Consider the following 15036-nt stretch of genomic DNA (forward strand, 5'->3'; position numbering starts at 1 on the left):
TGTGTGTGTATGTGTGTGAAAGATTCTTTTCATTTGAGCCCTGTTCTTTGGAACAGGTTTTTTTTTTTTTTTTTTGGTTCCCTTGCACTGGTTTAGCAGAAACTTCCTGAGCAGCTATGAGCTAGACCTGAAGGTATCTGTTCCTGGTGGGAGAAGGAGTCTAACTGTACTAGTCGCCATACAGTATAAAAAGTACTATTTGATGGTGGTGATTATGAGTAATATTTGAGCTTAATATTTTTGTAGATCAACAGGAAGTTTGGGTAGGTACAGGTGGCTAGAGATGGCTAAGAGACAACAAGGCTGGAGTACCCGAAAGACAGGAGCGTAATCCTATCTTAAGGCTGGTAAATTATCCCTGTGTCCAGCTGTTTGACATGTAGGAGATGCTCAGGGGCCTTGCATGCTTTTAGTCAAGTATCCTGGGGGACACTGGGAGGTGGTGGGACTGTTCTTCCCCTCTTGATCCTTGCTGTGTCCCTCCCTCTACATTCTTCTTGTTTCTTCATTCTTCCTTCTCCTTCAGTATTTCCTGTTTGACTTGATGCATTTGAATTTGTCCAGCTATATTCCTACTGAGGGAACAGGAGTAAACAAAGCCACATCTAGTGACCCACTGCAGTACATTTTCCTGCACTGTTTTCTGATGTTGCTTCTTGATCATTCTCCATGAAATTCTGTGCGTGTGCTATTGCATTCAAACCTTTCTTTCTTTGTTGCCTAAGAACCCATCAATCACTGCTTCTCTCAAATGCTTTTTGTGAGCTCTCCTTCTCCATAAACATAGCAGCCCATTGTGAGTACTTGTTGGCTTAGTACCTGAAATGTACTAATTTGGGGTTTTTATTGGGACAGCAAAATATGCACATTTAACTAACTTGTAACTCCCAGGAGAGTCTTAAAGCTGCCTATGACAAGTTGTTAAATAGTTTGTGTCTGTGAGAAACTTTGCAGATGGCTCTGTATGAAGGGCATGGTATATGTTTTGATTTACTGCTCCTTCAATTATGTTCCATAATTGAATTCAGTCGAATTTTCCATGATCTCAAGGGGAATGGTTTTCCCATTGTTAATCACAGATATCCTCAACTCTAGTGAGGTTTGTAACTAACAAAGATCAACTGGGTAGAGTTCACTTATATTTTCATGTATGTTTGGATTTGTGTGGTGTGTATGGATACACAAATGTATGTTCATGTGTGTGTGTGTGTGTAGTGTGTCAGAATGTGCGAGTACTGGTACCTCTGTGTTCACAGAGGTCAGAGGAGGATGTCAGATATCCTGCTCTATTATTCTCTGCTTTGTTCCCTTGAGACAGGGTCTTTCAATGAACATGGAACTAGCCTAAAAGTCAACATGCCACAGTGGTCCTCCTGTTGGTGCCTTATATAGTGGTAGAGTTTTGTGTGTGTGTGTGTGTGTGTGTGTGTGTGTGTGTGTCCATGTCTGGCTTTATAGCTGCTGGAGATTTGAACTCAGGTCTTCATGCTTGTATAGAAATCATTCTTCATTTTTGATCACTGAGCCATCTTTCCTGCCCCAAATTTATTTATATCTTTAAGAGATTAACAGAAATCTTGTGCATACATATTTGTTGAGAAAAAATATCCCTGTATTGGCTAATATACTTAAAGTATCTGTCTGTCTAATTGTGTGTGTGTGTGTGTTGCTGTGTCTATGTTTATGCATGTGAGTTCAGGTGCTCACAGAGTTGAGCAGTGTCAGATTCCTCTTAAAGCTGGACTTACTTGCCTGATGTGGGTGCTAGAAATCAAACTCGGGTCTTCTGGAAGTAGTGCTGTCTTAACCACTGAGCCATCTCTTTCAGCCCTACTTAAGCAATTGAAGTCTAATTCCCAACTTTGCTTACCAAATTAGATAGTCATACAAACATGATTATGTAAGATAAAAGAGTGTGGTATAAACATTATGTAAGTATGATACCATAAATAAATACACACAGGTACGGCTGAACACACTGTTCCAATTCTAGATGATGATTTAGAGATATTACGATTAACTTCATATTTATCCTAAGGTTATTCACCTGAGGAGAAAGCACATTATTCTTGGCATACAGAAAGAGCCCACGGTTGGTTCTATAATTCATTCAGTGACTTAAACTTTTATAATTTATTCACTAAACCTAAGAAGCAACGTAGTGTTACATAATGAGTGAATTTAGTGCTGTGAGCAAAATCAATGCTGGAAGGATCCATCATTATTCAGAATGAGCTGTGGGGCTGTGGCTGTGGATTTGGTGAGCCTTTTTTCCTTCTGCCTGCCTGTTGTCTTTTAGTTCAAGCATCCTTCTTTCCCTAACCCTCTTTGATGTAAGCAGAGCACTTTCAGGGAAGGAGTCTACAGAGTTTTAATATATTACATTCAGGGTGAGAATTCTGTTCAGCATAACAACATGGATTATTTAAGTCATTTCTAGATTTCTAACCAGACCTGAAAATAGCCTCAGTGCCCTTCACCAAATCTTGTGGATTTCTGTGTGTTTTCCTTTGTGGATTTCACCAGGCAGGGCCTTGGTTTTTCAATGCATTCCTGTGGATACAAGTGTATCGGCTTGAAGAAGTTCCCTTAATTTACCCAGTTTAATAAAAATGATCCATGCTCTTGCTCATAGTGTGGCACCTTTAAGAGAACAGAAATGACCAACTCTGTATGGTATTCTCTGCACCCGACTGCTGAGCTGCTCTTTAGATGGCATCTTATGGGAGAGGCATTGGGAACACATGGAGGGCGAGGAACACCAGTTTCCGCTCTTCTTTAACCTGCATTTCTACAATTTCACAAACAAAGTAGTCAAGTTCAGTTTATGTCCTGGTCACATAAGAAGGAACATTTGCAATAAGAGTGCATGTTCAAAGTCTGCTGAGATATCTTCTTCTGCTCTAAGGACATCTTACCGCCACCCATTAACCATTCAGCACATGGTGAACAGAGCTCTTTGTACTTTATGGATGATATGGGGTTGAAGTCTTCCACAAAACAGCAGCTGCATGGAACCTGCGCTGGGCATCACAGCTGTTTCTTCTGACAGGGCAGGACATGTTCTGTGCATGCTGGGGAATGACATCTCTCTCCTGGTCTAGACAGCACCTCCTTTCTTCTTTCCATACGCTCTTGAGTCCAAGTGTGACTACCAAGAGGAATCTAGAGAAACCTAAGATATTGTGCCTGAAGCACTTCCCGCAAACTACACACACACACACACACACACACACACCACATAGCAGATCAAGGTCGGCAGAGAGTCAAGCACGTGATCAGGCACATCATTGTGAAAGGAGCAGCTACAGGAAGGGATCTTTGGCAGCTCCATCTGTTTGGCAAGACTGGGATCTGACCTGAGCTTACACTAAATTACCTCATGGCAAATTATTTTTCACCAGGCACTGTAAATGTTTTGATGACTCCACCCCGCTGGGTGCCTTGCAGAGGACAGATGATACATCAAAGACCTGCTAATTAATCTCCAGGTGTGGTTGGCTCTCTGCTTTTAGGAAAGGGTTAAACCCTCAGATTCCTCCTCTGCATCTCTCAGGCCAGTTTCTTTTATTTCAAGCTAGTGGAAGACTTACATAGAATCTTTTTAACTAGAGTCAATTGACTTTGACACTGCTGCTCTGGTGTTTGTATATGTGGGTGTGGTCCTATGACAGGTGGCCAGGATAAAGGTTTATTTATTTTTTTAAACTATAAGGTATAGAGATAGAGGCAGGCAGATCATTAGAGCTCACTGGTCTGCCAGCCTAGCTGACTGGCGAGCTCCAGACTCACTGAGAGACCTTGTTTCAAAACCAGACAAAACAAAAATGTGGTAATTGGTTGAGGATGACACTCTATGTTGACATATAGCTTCCACACGTATACACATCAGAGTGCCCATGGAAACATATTCTCTCTCTCTCTCTCTCTCTCTCTCAATCAATCTCTCTCTCTCTCTCTCTCTCTCTCTCTCTCTCTCTCTCTCTCTCTTAGCTCCTTTTCGGTTCATATGCTTCCAAGCAAAGCAACCTTTTGCTGATCCATTAAGACTCTGTTATTTATCTTTTCTTTGTGGCTAGTTTGGGAAGAAATCATCCATTGAAGCCTCCTTTAGAGTTTGGTGTTCTATGGGATTCTGGGTTCCATACTGATTGCATTTTAAACTTCTGTCTGTTGCTGTCCTGTGTATTTATGTTAAAAGTGAAGAGAAGACATTTTAATCGCAGCAAGATGTTATGGTTTGAATATGGAACACTTCACTCTTCCTCCAGCACACGTGTTAAAGGTTACATCTCTAGATGACACTGTTTGGAAAAGATCTGGGGACTTTAGGAGGTAGCATCTGGCTTGAGGAAGGAGTCTTTGAAGGTATCTTACCCTTTGCTGTCTCTACCTCTCACTTTCCTATAAGCATCGAGAGTGAAGATGGTTCTTTGTTATGTGTTCCCACTGCTGCAATGTTCTTGCCAAGTGTGTGGGACTAAGCAGGTATGGACAGAGTCCTCTGAAACCTTGAGTCAAAATAAACTTTACTTCTTAGTTGTTTGTGTCAGATGTTTGTCTAGTTAGTGACAAGAAACGTACACAGATATTAGTTGGACTCTCTTTCAGCTGCATGACTGTACAACCTTAGAGTTGAGACTGAGCGATGGGTCAGTTACCAAAGTGCTTGTCACGAAAGCATGAGGATGTGAGTTTACATATAAAAGAAGGCCAGACAAGGCAGTGAATGCTTCTAGTGTTGGTGCTGGGGAGGCAGAGACAACTGGACCCCTGACACTCATTGGTTCTCCAGTGGAGCTGAATATGTGAGCTCCAGGTTCAGTGAGACATCCAGTCTCAAAAAACAAGTGGAATATAATAGAGAAAGATGCCTGGACGCACCTTCTACCTCTACACAAATGTGTCCACACAAAAATTACCTACACTCACATGTACACATATGCACACACAAACCATTAGAGATTTTCCCCCCACTCCCCAAGGGGGAAGTTTTACTTCTGCAACAACTAAGTCTCTGAGGAGTTTCCCTGTCTCAGCACTGTGGACATTTGGGACTGGATCCTTGTATGTTGGGGGCAGTGTTCTGTGTTCTGTAGAATGTTCCATAGCAGCCTGGGCTTTGACTTTGAGATACTAACTTCCAGGTGTAGCATCCAGAAACGTTCTTGGATCGATTCAGCTAATGGATGAGGAGGCAAAGACCAGTGAAAATGAGGGAAGGAGCTGTTGTCTTGTTAGTTTAATACCTGCATGCTTTCCAGGGAAGTGAATCCAGGAGCTTTGGAATCTTCCAGGCAAACTCCAGTCCGTCTACCAATTCTCCTTTCATTACTGACAGGAATTTGAATTTACTTTAGTGTTAGACATCAATCAGAGTCATTTAGAACAAATATTGACTTTGATGTCATTGTGACTAAAGGCTCTCCAGCTGTTTATATTGCAGACAGGACTGTCTGTGAAGGGAACACCAGTGGAGGGATATTTTCACAGTTCTGCTGTTTCAGTGGGAAGAGGTTGTTTGGAAGACAAGATTTATATGTGACTCCTTACAAGATTTAAATAGCAAAGCACATGGCTGCATTGAGGAAACGCCACACTATAATTTAGTCATTTTTGTGAATGAACAGGTCAGCTACCTGACTGAAACACAAGTTTCATTGCATTCAGTGTCTCTGACAGTGCTCAGAACTGTCCAGAATATCCCCTGCATCCAAATCGGTTTGAAGCCCATTTCCTGGGCTCTGACTCTTCCTCCAGGTTTCCCTGTGCCTCTGGTGTGGGATGTTTGTTTGGGCTGGCAGACAAGTAGATTCCTGTCACAACTGAGACTTCACGTGAAAGACGTTCTTGTCTTTAGTTCAAACTTTGCTTTTTGCATTTTCTTTTCTTTTCTCATGAGCATGCACACTTGCCAAAAGTGTTCTGGCTGCTGCTTCCTGTCTCTTTCTGATTTTCCATTTCTTATGCCCTTGTTGCTTCTTGCCTCTCTGGCTATAGAAACTGTCAGGTACCTGGGTCAGAGCATCTTTCCAGCTTTGAACTGGACTCTGCACCTTGGGTCCTCTTTCTTTATCTATGCCTGTCTCTGTCTCTCTCTTTATCTCTCTGTTTCTCTCTCTCTCTCTCTCTCTCTCTCTCTCTCTCTCTCTCTCTCTCTGTCTCTCTCTGTGTCTCCATCTCTCTGACTCTGTCTATCTGTCTGTCTGTCTCTGTATGTATCTCTCTGACTCTGCCATTCTCTGTCCCTCTTTGTCTCTCCCCCCCACCCCCATGCTGCGTGATCTTCACAGCAAATGAAGGTGAACTGTAGCCACACTGTTACCACACAGCTAACTCTATGGAACAGATTGGGCTAAGCGTTGAACAGCTGGGGCTGGCAGTGAGTCCCCAACTCCTCTAGGAGGAATCCCAGAACTGCCAAGTCATCAAACTTGAAGGGCAAAGGGAACAAGAAAGGCTATGGGGTTAGTGGTTCCTCCTGCAGGTATGTTTGCTTTTTGCAGTCTAGTGTTTTGGTGTTTTTTTGTTTTTGTTTTTGTTTTTGTTTTTAATGTTCGCTGGTTTGTGGATCTGACAGAGACTGGATTAATTGATTCAGGAACTGCTGTGTCTGTTATAGACCAAACCACTCAGGGGCTGAACTGTGATTTTATTGTTCATTTGCAAGCACTAAAATATGATCAGATAAGTGTTTTTGTTAAAATGTGTGGTGCTTTCTCACCCAGTGCAACCGTTTGTTATTTGAAAGTGAATTTTGATGTACAGATGAATCTGAATTCAACAATGGTCTGTTAGCACTCTCTAAGGTGTGGGCTTTTGGTGGGTGGAATAAATGAGAAATAGGTGGGCTGTGGGAGATAACATAGAGTGGTGCCCCAGAGAGACCAAGCCACCCTTTAAGTGTGTTGTATTTGTCCATTCAGTAGGTAAGGTATATGTGTACATGTGTGTATGCACACTTGCACGCTCATGCGTGCACATGTGTTGGTTAATAACTTGGTATAATTTAAGTTATTTTTACATAAAATTTGGTTTACTATTTTGAGTTGACTCTTGCTACAGCTTCCAATTGTCGTCATAGGCTGAGGTTGGCTAAGAGCCAACCTGGATGGACAGGGCCAGGGTTTTTCATTACACTCTTTCATATTGTTTTCCAAGATGAATTCCCACATGAGAAGAATAGAGGGTTTGCTACTGGGAAGATCAGATTTGAGCTTACCTTTATGTTTATGAGTGCTTGCATGAATGTTTATATTTATGCATGATGTGTATGTGGTACCTGCAGAGGCCAGAAGATGGCAGTGGTTCCTCTGGGACTGGAGTTATCAACAGTTGTTAGCTCCCATGTAGGTGCTAAGGGTTGAACTCTGGCCTACTGGAAGAGCAGCCAGTACTTTTAACCACGGCACCATCCATCTCGCCAGCCCTTCCTCAAAGGATGAGTTTCCTTTAGATATGGATGTTGTAGTAGAAAGTATTCCGTTGTTACAAGATAGTGAAAGATGCCAGAGCTATTTCTTTCCTATACCTTTGAAGGTGAATAGAAAGTACTAGTGTGTTTCAGTGAAATACTCTCTAAAAGACAGCAAAGTGACCACACCCCAAGTCCAGTAGGAGACAGATACACAAAAAGGATAAAAGTGACTTGTGATTAGCTCTGTTCAAAATGAAATCAGACTTTTTAAGTAGCATGAGTGCTTTTGAAATAAGGTGGGAGAAAGTCTCAGAATGAAGGATGGGAGAGGAGAGAAAATATTGTTTTGGACCAAAGACAACTAGAAATTATGAATGGATACAGAGAGGCCTGTGGGCCTTACAACTGAGTCACTTCATGATCTGGCTATGGGGATTGTTTGAGTACATCTATGTCTACCTCATATTGTTCCTAAACTAAGAAGCTCAGTGATAAAAGGTGGAAAATTCGAGAAGAAAGAGGCCTTGAAAAGGGCAAGCCTTTTGTAAGCCTTTTGATATGATCACCAATGTACAATGGCACATTTCAGTCTAAGAATTCATCTAGATTGGTTCTCTGAAATGGTAGCATTTTATTTCTGTTGCTTAAAAATGCCCATATCACACTGAGTTGAACCCAGGCATTCCATTGTGGCTTCTACTTTGGTAGCATATGGAGGTATTTTCTGTTTTATTTCCTTTGTCATTGGTCTTGCTGCCTCCTCATCCTTGTCCTCCTCCTCTCCTTCTTCTTTTTATCTGATATCATGGCTATGGACCCAAAACTCCCAGTAGAAGGACCGATAGGAGTGAAACGGGTGCTTTAGTGGAGCCATCAAAGCTACTTCAAGCTTCTGGGGTCATTCTTCTGGGAATCTCGGCAGCATGCCCAGCTTTCTTGAGTGGCTTCCATGCAGACTACCTAGTAGCTTTACTTTTGCTGATGCATAAAATTGTTTCAAAAATAACAGACATTTATGAAAAGGTGAAAAGTTACCTACATGGGGGTTGGGGAGTGGGGGAAAGGTGTCACTGTAGCCTGGCCTTAATGTTTGGTAAAAGCCATACAGTATGCTCCACTAGATACTTCCTCTCTTTCAGAGTCGGAATGATTCCATAAATATTGTTGTTGTTTGGGAAAATGTGAAATATGTTTAGTCAATAAAACACAAAGCCTCCAGGCAAAGCTGGAAATTGTGACATCAGTGACCTACTCACGGGAGGTAATGGTGTGTATACGTGTGTTTGTGTGTTTGTGTACACACATGTTTATCACTCTCGGGGTTGTTTCAGAGTGAAAGCAACAGATGCTTCCTTCACAGGCTTCTTGTTTCCTGGTTTTCAAAGCCTCTCTGTTTGTTTGGTTTTATTTTAAGGTCCAGTGTTCCTCAGTCCTTCTGAGAGGATGGGGAGGCCCCGACAGGCTGTATGCGCCTATCTCTCTCCACCCCCTCTCACTCTTCTCTGTGTGATACCAAGTGGAAGTGTGAGGCACCACAAACTGCTTTGAGCAGAGCCCACTTCCCTTCACCCGCAGAGTGCAAAGCAGTTATACCAACATCAATCAAGGGAAACCCACAGGCTGAGCTCACACCGTTGAAGCAGGTGCGTGAGTGAAGCCAGCTCACGGGATCATGGCAGTGCTCCGGCACTGTGCCCACAAATGGCAGTTATGATGGTGTGTGGGCTGTGGCTGCTGCACCCTGCAGAGCCCCACTGAGTCTGCTCTTCTTCTGGAACACAATGAGTGGGTCCCCTACCCTTGACATAGCCTCCACAGCCATTTCAGCTTCCATTTAAATTTATAAAGCAGAAGTTTTCAGGAAATATTATTTTCTTTTCCTTCTGTGGTACCTTCTGGAATGACCCCTTTAAAACTACTAAACAAGAAAACAGCTGATTTACTGAGACAAATGGAGGAAATACAAGGCTTAAAAATTTGTTTGTTTGTGCTTGGGAGCCTGAGGCAGGAGGACCACAAGATTGGGGTCAGCCTAAGTAACTGTTGGAGACCCTGGCTCAAAATGAAAAAAATTAAAATCCAATACTGAGGACTAGGAGTCTTGTTTGGTGGCAACACATTTGCCAAGCTTGTATGAGACCTTGGATTCACTCCTCAGTATGACAAAACAGAAGAAGTAAGCCCAAAATCTGTAAATGCATACAAAAGCATCAGCATATACCAAGTGCGTATGTATATGATCTATGAGCATTTTCACATGTGCATTTGTATATATGCTTATGTGTAGATTATGTGATACTTAAAATACACACGTGTCTATGCATACATGCATAGAACCACAAACCAGGTTTAAAGACAAACTTCTACTGGTCATTCGATAAAGAGAGAGTATCAGTATCTAAGACAATGACATGTTGAAGATGATTTTTAAAAAGATGGAACAAACACATGTCACTTGTGACAGTGGCTGCTCTAATCCAGGTGACAGTGGCTGGTATACACTGGCTTATGGAAATTTCTTTAAAAGTTTTGTCATCTTAATAAAAAGTGAAAATTGGGGCTTTTGTGGTAGACACCACTATCCCTGTCTCTGCTTACTATAGCCAATGTCATCCCTACTGTGTACTTCAACACTGTAGCCGAAGGTGAGCCCCTGGGCTATGTCTCCTTCAAGCTGTTTGCAGACAAAGTTCCTCATAGCAGAAAACTTTCTTGCTCTGAGCACTGGAGCAATAGGATTTGGGTATAAGGGTTCCTCTGTTCAAAGAATTATTCCAGGATTCATATACCAGGGTGGTGACTTCACACATCATCAAGGCACTGGCAGCAAGTCCATCTAAATGGAGGAATTTGAGGACGAGAGCGTCATCCTGAAGCATACAGGTCCTGGTATCTTGCTCATGGTAAATGCTGGACAGAACACAAATGGTTCCCAGTTTTCTGTCTGCAGTGCTGGGACTGTGTGGCAACATGGGAAGCACGTGGTCTTTGGGAAGGTGAAAGAGGACGTGAGCACTGTGGAAACCACAGAGTGTTTTGGGTCCGGGAATGGCAAGACCAGCAAGAAGATCACTATTTCTGACTGTGGATGACTCTAATTCTTTTGACTTTCTGGCTTCTTACCCACCAGACCACTCACTCTGTAGCTCAGGAGAGTGCCCCCACCCCATCTGCTCTCAGTACCCCATAATCTCTGCTCCCACTGAAGTTCTTGGGGTTCCATTTTTTTTCTCATTTCCTTTCAAGTCTACCTGGAGTAAGTTTATAATTATGCATAAATACTAAATAAGAAAAAAATTATAGGGCTGGAGAGATAGCTCAGCAGTGCCCCTGCTACCCTTCCAGAGGTCCTGGGTTTAATTCTCAGCACCCATATGGGAGCTTACAACTGTTCTGTAAGTCCTGTTCCAGGGGAATCTACTACCGCACACATACAAGTCAAGCACTCATGTTCATAAAATAAAAAGAGAAAAGGTAAAGGATGGAAGTGTCACCCTCAGGACATCCTGCACCTTTTACAAAGTTGTTAGTTTCCAATGCTCCTATGGGTGCTATCAGTCATGTTACCTGCTTAAAGCTGCTGCTTCATGTTCTGATATATGTGATTTGTGTCAAAATATCCACAGTCACCCTCTGAACTATCAAACTGGCTACGTTGTGGAATACAGAACAAACTCCAGGTCATTATGCATGTTGGAGAAAATTGACTGTTAGGGGAGACATATGCTCTATCTTGAGATAATTGTCTAATATGTAAAATCAATAGCTCTAGTGTACACATAAGCATAATCCCCACCAAGGCATATTCATCTCAGTCCTGTGGTACTACATGCAAGAGACTTAACTGTAAAAATTGCTTTATCAGGAAGTTATTTATTTCTGATGGGTTTTTGTTAGAAATGTCTAAGAAGTGCCAGGGTGATCACATATATTTTAGCAATAACATATAAGGAAACACTATGTTTCACATTGTATAATTTTAACATGTTATAAATTTCATGTGATTGTGTTTTGTTTTTTTCTTACATCTATTCATTTGTGTATTTATATTATGTGAATGTGTGCATATACATACTTGGAGCACTTATTTGGATTCCAGAGAGCAACTTGTGGGAGTTGGTTTTCTCCTTCTACCATGTGGGTTCCAGATATTGAACTCAGATTGTCAGGTGTGGTCACAAGTACCTCAACCCACTGATCCATCTCTTCAGCCTCGTTGTGTTTTCCTGAATCCGGTACATCATGTGTAGTATGAGCTTGTGTATGTGTAGGTATAAGGAACCATTTGGGAGCCTATATAAATCTGAAAGTTGCTATTGCAAGGTTATTTAACTTTATTTTCCCTGTGTATTTCTAGCAATGTAATAGTAACCATTTAGTAACTGTACTAAATACAGAAAAGTGCCAACATGTGACTAATCTATTATCAGTATATTCCTTATGTGTTACCTAGGAATATTCATCAAGGCTTGTGAAAGAGCCTTTTTGTCTCCTTCCTTCCCTCCTTCCCTTCTTCTTTCCTTCCTTTCTTCTTTTGTTTCTTGACATTACTCCTTAAGAGACAGTGTCATTAGTTGTTGATTGATAAATGTAGCAGATTTTTTGTGTGCCTGTTGGTGCTGGGTACTGCCAAGGGCCCGGCAAATGTGAGAATTGTTGAATCAATTCAACATTAGTGTGATTTTATCACATAGGGTTAACAATATTGATAGGAAAATAAAACGGGTCTGTGAGAATGAAGGTTTAACTGTACCATTTTGTTTTATTTTTTCTTGGCAGTGTTTTATGCACTCTGCCTTGTCTCTCATGGTTAGCTTTTCCTATAGTGTTGTTAGTTGACAACTCCAGTTGTCTGGAAAGCTAAAAGCAAATATGGAAACCATTGGGGTAGACCTGACACTGTTAATGAAAACTTTAAAGACCACTTAAAAGTTGATGCACGAGAGCTTTCAAAAGTTGACCTTGCCTTATTCTGTGGGCTTTGTGCTATGAAACTCAATCTCAATTTAATGTTCAACAGGTGTTCTAGGAGAGTCCTTACAAGAACTGAGGGCTACAGTGTGATGAATCTAGTGTCCACCCATCTGGAAGGGTGAGACTAGGCATAAATAGGACTCTGGGGTTCTAATTGTTTCATGGTAGGACAGGAAGGGTTCATGCTGATGTGGGGACAGTTGTGTACACATGACGTACTTCTGATGTGCAGACTCTTTTTTTGCCTTAAATGATCTTGGAAATGAACCTTCATAATGACTTTTCAACCTAATAGCCTCATATGCTGTATAAGATTGAAAGTTTAAAATTCTAGTCTGAATCACCCATGTTTCCAAAATGAAGACTTTTTTTTTTCATGAGTGCAGTTATAAAAATAGCAAAAATTCTTGAAAAGAAGCATTTGTTCTGGGTCAGTCTGGGTTTGCCAAATTCTCTCTCCCTCTCTCTGTTTCCATCCTCCAGTGAATCCAGAGAGCGAGCCCGTCCCCAACTCCTGCAGCTTTGCTATGATTTCATGGGAAAATTGGTCTTCACTTTGGCCTTTTCCTGTCCTCCTCTCCTGTTAAGGCAGATATGGTACCATTAAGTAATTGCCTTGGAACAATCTGAAATATAAACAGGGAGAAAAAGAGTCTATGCTGTTCTTGAGACACCGCAGCAGTGGTAAAATCACTAATTCAAGCAAGCACTTGCCCTTCAAATCTAAAAAAAAAAAAGTTTGGGAGTAGAACAGGCTGTAGAACAATGTGTCTTTGGGCAGACTAATCTAATCACACACAGAAGCAGCCTGCTTTCTAACTTGCTGGACCACTTCCACCCTATAGTCTCCCGAGGAACAATGGATTAAGTACAGTATTTAGAACGATTTGTTGAATCCTACTGTCTGATTTTGGCAAGTGCCAAGGAAACACAGAATATATCTTGGACGACTTGAGCCTTCCTGGGAGGGGGCTGGAGTTTCCCCAGAGAGGCCACTTCCCACGGTGGGAAACTGACTTAGTAGATAGCTCTGTAAGAGTGTATACTTTAGAGCACACTTAGCTTGCTTCTGGTTTCTGCAGCAGCCATAGCTGGTCTTAGACAGCTCAGGACCTCCAGAGGTACAGTTTCTAATTTCCCTATGTCCGTGTGGTCATTGCCTCCTGAAGGGCTGCAAACTTACAACCCACTTTTCCTCTTACATTGTGGATCAAGTTGTATAGCACTAAAATATCCAGTTTGTGTATCAGAAGAGAACATGTGAGTGTGTGTGTGTGTGTGTGTGTGTGTGTTTGAAGAGATGATAGCAGGCTGGCCATGAACTCCCTGTATAACTGAGCATGCCCTGGAACTGCTGATCTTTTTGCCCCTTCCATCTAAAGGCTGAGATTACACATAAGTTCCATTCCTCCCAATTCATGTGGTGCTGGGGCTTTAACTCGGACATCACTGTGCATGCTGGGCAATCCCTCTACCAACTGAACATCACCTCCAGACAGACTTCTGTCATATTTGTAATTATCACAGAAGGTTATTAGCAAACCCACTACCCACTGAAATTTTCTCATGCCCCTTTCTTTCCCTTATTAAGATCCTTCAAAATCACTTCCCAGAGCATTTAATCTTCCTGTATTTCAGATCTGTTCTTGCTTTTCTTCATAATGTGTAGTAATTGTAAAAATAGTAGATTTCATTTTGAAATCTCCATGCATTTTATCAAGTTTTCATATGCCTCATACTTACTGTCCTTTTCTGCCCACCGTTCTTTGTCCCAGTAACCCCTTTCCTTTTCCTCAGTAGCACCCTTCTACTTTCAAGCCTTTTTCTTAAGCTTAGATACTGCACATGAAGAAGAAAAAAACCCATGTAGTATTTGCTTTTCTGAATTGGGCTTATTTCACCTAATATGACAATCTCCAGTCCCACTCATTTCATTCTGATTTTTCTGTATAAATAAACCTCAATTTTATATAGATACATTTTCATTATGGATTCATTTGTTGGCAGAACCTAGGCTGTTTAAGTAACTTAGTTCTTGTGACTGTAGTTGCAGTAAACATGTATGTGTCTCTGTGTTGTGTCCATGTAGAGTCCTTGAGTTATCTACCTAGAAGATGTATTACTATGGCATGTGGTAATTCTGTTTTTACTTCAGTTTCTTTAAGGTCTTCCATACTGATTTCTATTGTAGTCAGACTAATTTCTATTCTCATCAACAGTATATAAGGGTCTCCTCCCCTCACCTCTGCGTCCTTTCCACCCTGTGCTATGTTTTCTTGATAGTCACATCTGTAATGGAAATAAAGAGAAAATATTATAGCCCTGTACTTAAAAGCATGGCTAAAATAACTATCATTATGAGGAGAATAAAACAGGGCAATTCCTTCAGCTGTATGCATCTGGTATAAGATTTTTTTTTTTATTAAAACAGAATCAAAAATCTTAGCAAGGTATTACCTCATAGCTTGCTCCAAGGTTCTTTAATGAGAATCAAGTTCTACATCTGGATTATGACTTTAAAGTGTTATTTAACCATAGGGGCATGGTGTTGCATGACTTTAATCCCAACACTTGAGAGGCAGGGGCAGGGCTGGAGGCAGAGGCAGAGAGGCAGAGAGGCAGAGAGGCAGAGAGGCAGAGAGGCA

At 41.6% G+C, this 15036-nt stretch overlaps 1 pseudogene; it reads left to right on the forward strand.

Moving 5' to 3' along the window:
• Window positions 1-10509, forward strand: part of LOC114627763 — a 23980-nt pseudogene extending 13471 nt beyond the window's left edge.
• The last annotated feature ends 4527 nt before the right edge of the window (window positions 10510-15036 follow it).

This window comes from Grammomys surdaster, unplaced genomic scaffold, assembly GCF_004785775.1.
Source record: "Grammomys surdaster isolate TR1022 unplaced genomic scaffold, NIH_TR_1.0 258, whole genome shotgun sequence".
NCBI lineage: Eukaryota > Metazoa > Chordata > Mammalia > Rodentia > Muridae > Grammomys > Grammomys surdaster.